At 35.0% G+C, this 8,603-nt stretch overlaps 1 long non-coding RNA gene across 16 annotated transcripts; it reads right to left on the bottom strand.

Moving 5' to 3' along the window:
• Window positions 1-137: 137 nt before the first annotated feature.
• Window positions 138-6,384, bottom strand: LOC133717560 (uncharacterized). 16 transcript variants are annotated; one of them, XR_009849767.1, is made up of 10 exons: window positions 6,055-6,384; window positions 5,889-5,944; window positions 5,714-5,771; window positions 4,498-5,245; window positions 3,897-4,008; window positions 2,443-2,518; window positions 1,913-1,968; window positions 1,744-1,797; window positions 1,064-1,112; window positions 138-300 (listed from the first exon to the last, which is right to left on the bottom strand). It is a non-coding gene; the product is annotated as an uncharacterized LOC133717560 (long non-coding RNA). The 16 variants fall into 16 exon arrangements; XR_009849732.1 differs by having other exon boundaries at window positions 1,913-2,518; XR_009849740.1 differs by having other exon boundaries at window positions 1,744-2,072.
• Window positions 6,385-8,603: the final 2,219 nt, after the last annotated feature.

The raw sequence follows: 8,603 nt of genomic DNA, 5'->3' as shown, positions 1-8,603 counted from the left end.
AAAGTACTAGAAAATATGTCCGCGCTTTGCTGCGGAATTTATTGTTACGAATGTGGAAGAGAGTAATTGCTTGAATGGATGGTAATGTTGTTAATATTATAGAATTAGATACCAGAAATTTTTATGTAAGGCACGCAGGGAAAAATTCCAGAGGAATTGTTTTTATTGAAATTATGTTCTGAAGTGAGGTACATTTTGGCCAAAATTTTGTATTACAATGCACAAATTGAATTGAAGTATGCTCCTGAAATAGCTGTTGATGGAGTTTTGTCTTGAATGGATGGAGTTGTGTGTACAGTCCTGCAAAATATTTGAAGAATTAGTAAGAATAGCATTATTATATTTGAGGTTAACGTTTCTTATTCATAGAAGTAAAATAGTTTAGAGAAGAAGGTAAGGGGAACATGAATGGAATGACGCGATTATATGTGGATTGAAAAGCAAATGCAGATAAACAACTAAAGTTCAATTAACCACAGTTCTGCAGAAGCTTCTGTATCAAGGAAAAGTAATTTGATTGAAAAAAGAAAAAGATCAGAGTTTATAGTCGGAAAAGCACCACATCCTTGGACATTTGTGCGATTGGTAATTAGAAACAGTGCAATGATAAAACACAACAGAACATTAGTTACTGGCAAATGAGGGGAGTATACTACTTTGCTGCAATTGAACACCATGCCTCTATTTTTACATTAGTTAGACGTTGAAGCACAATAATTAACAGTTTAATGGTACGAAATTAGCTGATCATTAAGGAAGAATCACGGGGACTTTTAATTTTAATTAAACTGAAGATGCATTCATACATGTATAGAGCTTTTAATTAGCCTAGGGATGCTTATGAATATTGTATATTAGACAGAAGATGGATTAGAGACGGTAGGTGTTCATCTTAAAGCACCGTTTATATAGAAACTGGTTCCGGATATCAAATTTGTGTGGAATCCAACGTGCAATCTACTGTCAACATGGTCTGTTTCAAGTTAATTGGCTTTAAATCCCAGACATATATTATATGGACAAAGAAAGCTGAAGCTGAAGTATAAGATATTTAGTCACTCACAGTGAGGTTTCCGGTTTCCGGTCAAAATCTAGCTAATTCATCTGTTCGTCTGCCACCAAACAATAACGGTATTTTCATCAGTACACCACAAAATTGAGCATGACTAAGTCACTAAGGTGATCTGGCCAAAAAACCTCCACTTAATGCAAGTAGTATCATAAAGCATTGATATAATAACTAATCTTTTGATCACAAAAACCCAAATTTTACGTCAAATAAATACAGCAACAATGATACAGAAGCTTAATATCCCACCATATACAACTTTCCAGTCTAAACTACATAAAAACAATAAATTACATTTTTAATACCTAAAAACAAATAAAGAAAGAAAAAACGGTAAAAGCAATAATCTCCACTTCCATTTGCAAAGTCTAATCCTTGAGGATCAAAACGCAGCATACCAAATATGATCAATAAACTGTGTACTTTCTTTGTAGCTATCTTATTTCTCAAAACCCAACATACCAAAAATATGACATTATAAGAACGAAAGGTGATTCAACAGAGAAAAAACACCCAAATATTCCAATGAACAATATTTAGGACTGCGGAAGACAACCAAACAACAGATCAAACCAAAAACCCATAATAACACAATATTGAGATCCAAGTACAATTGACCGTGACAATCGCGCGACAAAATTATCAAATCAAAGCTTCAAATTCTGGAATCTTACCGATTTCAATCCTTATTCTTCTTTCCTAGATATTTAAGTGAACAATATTTAGAACTGCGAAAGACAACCAAACAACAAATCAAACCCAAAACCCAATTCCAGCAAAAAACAACAAAAACGCAACCCCCAAAATCTAACCAAATGAAAGCTTCAAACTTTAGAACCTTACCGATTTCAATCCCTCTTCTTTTCCTTTCTACTACAGCTTCAAACTTTCGAACCTTACTGATTTCAATCAAACTTTAGAACCTTACCGATTTCAATCAAACTTTATTTCCACAATCATATTAACAAATTTCATTTCCAACCAAGTGAATCCTGGATTACGTCTATATCAGTGGCATCAAACAAAGTTGTCTGTTAAACCAAGGATTTATCATTTTATAAACATGTACAACAATGATGATCATAATAAACATGATAAATATACCATCGATTTGAATACCAAATTTGACTTTTACCAAAACAAACAGTATCTTCCTTTACTTTGAGTATTGAGACCATCTATAGACATAAGCAGACTATTTATGTGTTGTTGAATTTAGGCAGCAAGGGCTTTAAAGTGTAAAAGCAAAGGAGGGACCCAAAACACGAAGAGGAATTTTAGATTCACTTCAAATCATAATAAACACTGCAATCTAAGTACATTAAGACTGTTATGAGGAATTTTCATCCAAACCTCTCAAATAAACAACTCACCTTCCAGACGGAGAAAGACAAAGGCAGGCAGGCACTACACTTCCAACACAGAAAAGAAGAAGAGAAAAACCTCTATCTGCAATCAATCAAAATACAAATTCCTCAGAAAAACCAAACTTTCGAATCAAATAGTGGACACCCAAAACCTAATCGAACCAATCAACCCCCACTCTGTATCAAAATCAACCTTATTATTTTAAAACATATTGAAAGAGAAAAAGATTAATTACTAATCATAAAACTAAAATCTTTTCAGGAGAAACTGAAAATCCATAACACATGATAATAAGAAAGCAAAGACAAATATATTCATAGCTCCAATTTTCACTAATCAAACAGAGAAGTTGAACCTTCGTAGCTCCAATTTTCAGAAGATTATAAATAGTTAAGAGTTAAGACTCAGAAAATCATTCGTACCCACCACCCAAACTCGTTCCCTTCCTCCCCATATCAGAACAACAATCAATCTTTATTAATATTAACAGTGAATATCTATACAACAATACCAACTTTATATCAATTCCAACCAAATTCAATAAAATGAACATACCTGAAGAAGAATACAATATAAATTCCTCATAACAGTCTAAATGTACTTAGATTGCAGGAACACAGAAAAAAAGAAAAAGAAATGCAAATTGATTCTGATGAAAACTGTTCTTTGCAATTGCGACGACACCATCGGGAATGCAATGTGGGTTAACTGCAATTTCTATATTTCCTAGGCCAGAAAAAATCAACTGTGTCTTAAACACTAACAACTGAATACAAACTTTAAATGGCAATCAATCAGAAGAAAGCATAAAACAAAACACAGATCTAATCTCAGAAGAACAAAAACTGAATCCAGCCCAAAACCCTGGAAGAAAGTATGTGTAAATTGCCTAAATAAATATACCATTGAATCAAATACCAAATTTGACTTTTCGCAAAAGAAACAGTAGCTTCCTTTACTGTGAGTATTGAGACCATTTGCAGATTAAAGCAGACTATTTATGTGTTGTTGCATTTAGGCGGTTTAAAGTGTAAAAACAAAACGACGAACTCAAAACATGAATAGCAATTAATCAAACAGAAAACAGGATAAGAGTTGATTCAACTGAGACCGGGAGGAAGGAAAGATCATAAACATTTCCTTCACTTTCAAGAAGGAAAAAATAAAAGATAAAAAAAAAAAACACCCTGGATCACACTGCTGCTACAATGCTACATTATATAATTTCATTAATAATAATAAAAAAAACAAAGCAAGCCTTCAGTTTCTATGATCAGAATCCAGAAAACATGATCACAATACAAAAAACATACAAAGCAGTAACTCTAAATGCATAACAACTCAGGTAAGATGGAATCTTGACAACAACAATCAATCTTTATTAATATTAACAGTGAATATCTATACAACAATACCAACTTTATATCAATTCCAACCAAATTCAATAAAATGAACATACCTAAAGAAGAATACAATACTGAAATAATCCCAAACAATACGCAAAGGAACAGCGGCAGGAGAATCACGTGCACACCCTTGTGCATAAAATCTAACTTGAAGACAAACTGAATCTAATCAGAAACAAAAGCCAAAGAAGAAAGAGAAGTCAAAAAATAAAAAATAAAAATGTTTAGGAATATGAAAAGAACAGGACATAAAATTAAATCCCATTATAAAGTAGTCCTAACTGCCACGTAACTGCTACAACTACTTTAATACATGGATGCAGGCATTAAAATATATCTCCCTAAGTTCGGAAACAAATCTAAATCCCATTAAACAAATAAAGAGAAGAAAAAGTGAAGCCGTGAATCGCAATGTGTAAAAAGGAGAATGAGTGAGCTTCTACTTTCTGCAAGTCTCTTCCTTTAAGCTCTCTCTCTCTCTCTCTCTCTCTCTCTACCCCGCAATGTTTCTCTCTCAAATTGAGAAGTAAGAAGCTGATCGAAATGGGTGTGCTAGACTATCTATCAGACAATTTCACAATAAGCTCCAAATCCAAAAAAAAAAAACACAAAGCAATACCGGTATCATCCAAACCTCTCAAATAAACAACTCACCTTCCAACACAAAAAAGAAGAAGAGTAAAACCTCTATCTGCAATCAATCAGATACCCTTGCGCATAAAATCTAACTTGAAGACAAACTGAATCTAATCAGAAACAAAAGCCAAAGGAGAAAGAAAAGTCAAAAAATAAAAAACAAAAATGTCTAGGAACATGAAAAGAACAGGAAATAAAATGAATAAAGTAATCGTAACTGCCACATGACTCTGCTAGCACTACTTTAATACATGAATACAGGCATTAAAATATATCTAAATCTCATTAAGCAAATAAAGAGAACACAAAGTCAAGCCGTGAAACGCAAAGTATAAAAAGAAAAATGAGTGAAACTCTACTTTCTGCAAGTCTCTTCTTTTAAGCACTACTTGCTGTTCCAATCACTTTCCAACCCGGATTAAAGGAGATGGGAGCTCAATCCTGCTTGAAAGTTCTTATGCAAATCCCTTCACAGCTACCTAATTAGTGAATAGTGATGGCTGAGATCTGCTCTGTGCTCTAGCAAACTTTAAAATCCATTTCTTCAAATTCCCATCAATTCCCTCAATTTACATAAGAAAAGAATCAATCTTTATTCTTTCACAAACCCAAATCAAATTTCTCAAGCTATATTAAACCAAGCTAACCAAACAACGAAGTGGAGAAGCAAAAACAACCAAAACGTAGCAAGGAATTCATTACCTCACGCAGCTGCTGCTGTTCGGTTTAGGAGGCAGAGGGGGGAAGAGAGAGGAAAAAACTCGGTCTGGGAGGCAGAAGGGAGGAAGAGAGAAGAAAAAAGAGGCAGTGGCAGAGCCGTAAAGAAATGTCAAATGAGGCAAAATCGTCTTTTTCCCCATGAATGAACAGTAACTCGAATGGATCACAACAAATATAGATGATGAAAATCATGAAATTAATTTAGAAGAGTAACTCGAATGGATCACAACAAATATAGGGCAAAATCACAACAGTAACTCAGACTGCACGAAAAAAACTCAGCTTCTAACCAAACCTCCGACAATCACAACAACGATAAAACACAAAATCCAATAGCTCAATATAACTGAAACACAGTGGCAGAGAATAAAAAACAAAGCTGAATTTCATCATAGCTTCAAATAGAGAGATATTGTTACAAAAGAGCACCACAATCCTATAAAGTTATTGTCCAGTTCTGCAAGAAGAGAAGGAAAAAAAAAATCACACCCAATTAGATAAGTATAGTTGCTACCTGATCAAAGCCTAGACCCAAATGTTACTCTTCCCCTGACTCCAATTCTGCTCCAATTCTGCATGGGCAGAAAGCAAAAAAAAAATTACTCTTGACGGATTCATAGATACAGATCTATATATATGAAATATGAAATTCGGTGATCCTTTAACAAAAGAAAGAACGAAGAACACACCTAATTAAAAGCCTCCACCCACACCAAAAATCAGAGCTTTGCAATTCCGATACAATCTGAGAAACAAAGCTCATGCTGATGAAATTTTACACAAAACCCTAAATCGAATAATCCCAAAAAACCGTACCCAACAAAATTGACCCAAAAATTAACATCAAGCAGTTACCTTTTATGCCTCCAAGCTGGAAACAAACGAAAATTGAGACCTGTCTATGCCGATCAACAACCTCCCTCACTATCAATCTAAGCGAGACGAAGAAACACAGCAGAACCGAACTCTCTCTCTCTCTCTCTCTCTCTCTCGCTCTCTCTTTCAGTCGGTGATTCTTTTTTTTGTTTTTGCGAAGGTTCCCGAATCCACTACCAAATCAAGGCGTTTTCTTTATTCACGGTTTATAGAAGACCAGCTTGATATTCTCCACGAACAGTAAGGGTAAAATCGCCTTTTCCTCCCTTTGATGAACAGTAGTAACAGTGAACTCACCTTTCAATATATGTATAATATGAAGAGACAAACTACTTAGATCCATGGTAAACAAAGTAATAAAACTTCAACAACATACATATATGTAAAACTAGATTGTTTGCAACTGCTTCTTAAATAATGTCACTTGAAGATAGATATTTATTGTGTATTACGTATTTACATAATATTGGCTAAGTTTAAGTGGTGAAGATAAATAAAAGAGTGTGTTAAAATCAAAATTGTTAAGAGATTCATAATTAATGTAGTAAAAATAGACAGGAAAATAAAATTAACTGTAGGTGAAGGATCGATGATTTGATTGTGGTGCTGTGGTGGGTGGATTTATCATTATGTATGTGCTTTAAGGTTTCAAACCCTGGCTGTGTTATTTACCAATTTTAAACCTAAATTTTGACATGACAGTGTTATGCAGTCATGTCAGTGATTAATATCGAAAGAATTCGAAGGAGGTGAAAGTGTGAAACAAAAGCGGAAAGCAGACAGTCAAAACCCAGAAAGAGTCAAAAGCAAGTAAAACAATAATCATACAACGATCAGAGATTCACCACCACAAGCTTTAACATTATCGATCGGAGTGGGGCTCCTCCCGAGTCCCGCCATGTGTAGTAAGCAGATACGAAAACCCGACACCGTTCTTGGGAGAAAGTCACGGTGGAGCGAGGCGTTCCATCACTCTGCCAAAAGCTGAGTCTGTTTCTTCTTCTTCCTCTCTTGAGCTTTCTCTTTCTATCCACATAAAGGGAAAAATGTCACAAATATTTCAATCTAAAGCGTACTCTTTGTTACCTCATTTTTTAAATATATCCTTTAATACCTCAACTTATTACTTATGCATAGCATTCATACACGCCGTTAATAATACCGTTAACTCAAGTACCGTAAGTATTTTCGTCCATTTATGTTTTCCCACCAAAAATCTCATGAAATTTGCCAGTTAACAAAAACTCACTCCGTTAATTCACATTTACTTTTATTAAAAAAAAAAAAAATTGCACCAGATAACCAGATAAAGTCATTTTATAATTAAAGTAGGGGAAAACCTCTCAGTCTCTCTCTAGGGTTTCGATAAAAGTCCCCTTTCTCCGTCCGGCGGCGTGCCCTAGGGGCTCTGTCGTCGGACGGGATGTGTTGTTCTGCCTACGATGGTGGAGGTAGTGGTGTCCTCATGTGTAGGGGGTTCGACCTGGGCCGCCGCGAATTGAGGAAGGTGGAGGAGGAGCTCATGGTCACTGTTGGGCGAAGATCTAGTTCTGGTCGGAGTGGTTGGTTGCTGAGGACGCCGTCGCTGGGTTTTGGCACCGGTTGGGTCGGGTTCTGGGTTGCTGCGAGGGTGGTGTCGAAGGGTTCTTGGCGGATCTGGGTTGGCATTATCGTTGTTTCCAGATCCGATCTCGAGATGGAGGATGGCTGGGCTGGTGGCGACTGGGTTGACAGGCGGCGGCGGGTGGCGTCTTCAATATGTACAACTTCTTGAATATTAAAAAAAAAAACGGAGAGCAAATCATGAAAAGATGGTTGTAGATAATGAGGAGTGGTTGGCCAACTTCTTGGATATCTTCCAACCAATGATCATTCCAAAATTGACAATTTATTATTTTGAAAACATAGTGAACCACGTTACAATAAAAATATGCATTTCAATATGTACTAAATATATGCACTAATAAGTAATAACTACTCCTAAATGGCTAAATAGACCAAACTATAAATCTACCAATCCATTACATCATGTATTTTATTGTTTTGGCCACTGGAAGAAATACTTAAGCAGATGTAATACAATTTCATCAGTAACATAAACAATTAGACAGCAAGTCAATTTGATTTAAGTAGTTAATTATTTGCAAGAAATAGGGCTGTCAATGGGTCGTGTCGGATTGGGTTCGTGTTGAGTCAAGGTATTTGTCGTGTCGCAAGATACAAATCCAAACCCAACCCATTTAATAATTGTGTCAAAAATTTAAACTCAAACTCAACTTATTTATTAAACCGGTTACCCGTTTCCAACCCTCTTAACCCATTTAATAAATAGGTCATATCGTGTTAGACAGAATGACTCATTTAAGGGTTAACAATGCGACCCATTTAACTAAAAAAATGCAAAAATTGATTAAATTCACTAAAAAGTCCACAAAACAAAGAATATAAATAATTATATATAATTCATAAATAATTAAATCCAATAATTATAAATCAAAATATTTCAAATTGTCTAATCATATGATCAA

Source organism: Rosa rugosa, chromosome 1, assembly GCF_958449725.1.
Source record: "Rosa rugosa chromosome 1, drRosRugo1.1, whole genome shotgun sequence".
Classification (NCBI taxonomy): domain Eukaryota; kingdom Viridiplantae; phylum Streptophyta; class Magnoliopsida; order Rosales; family Rosaceae; genus Rosa; species Rosa rugosa.
Note: the sequence above shows the minus strand (reverse complement) of the source record. Positions and strands in the feature narration are given on the sequence as shown.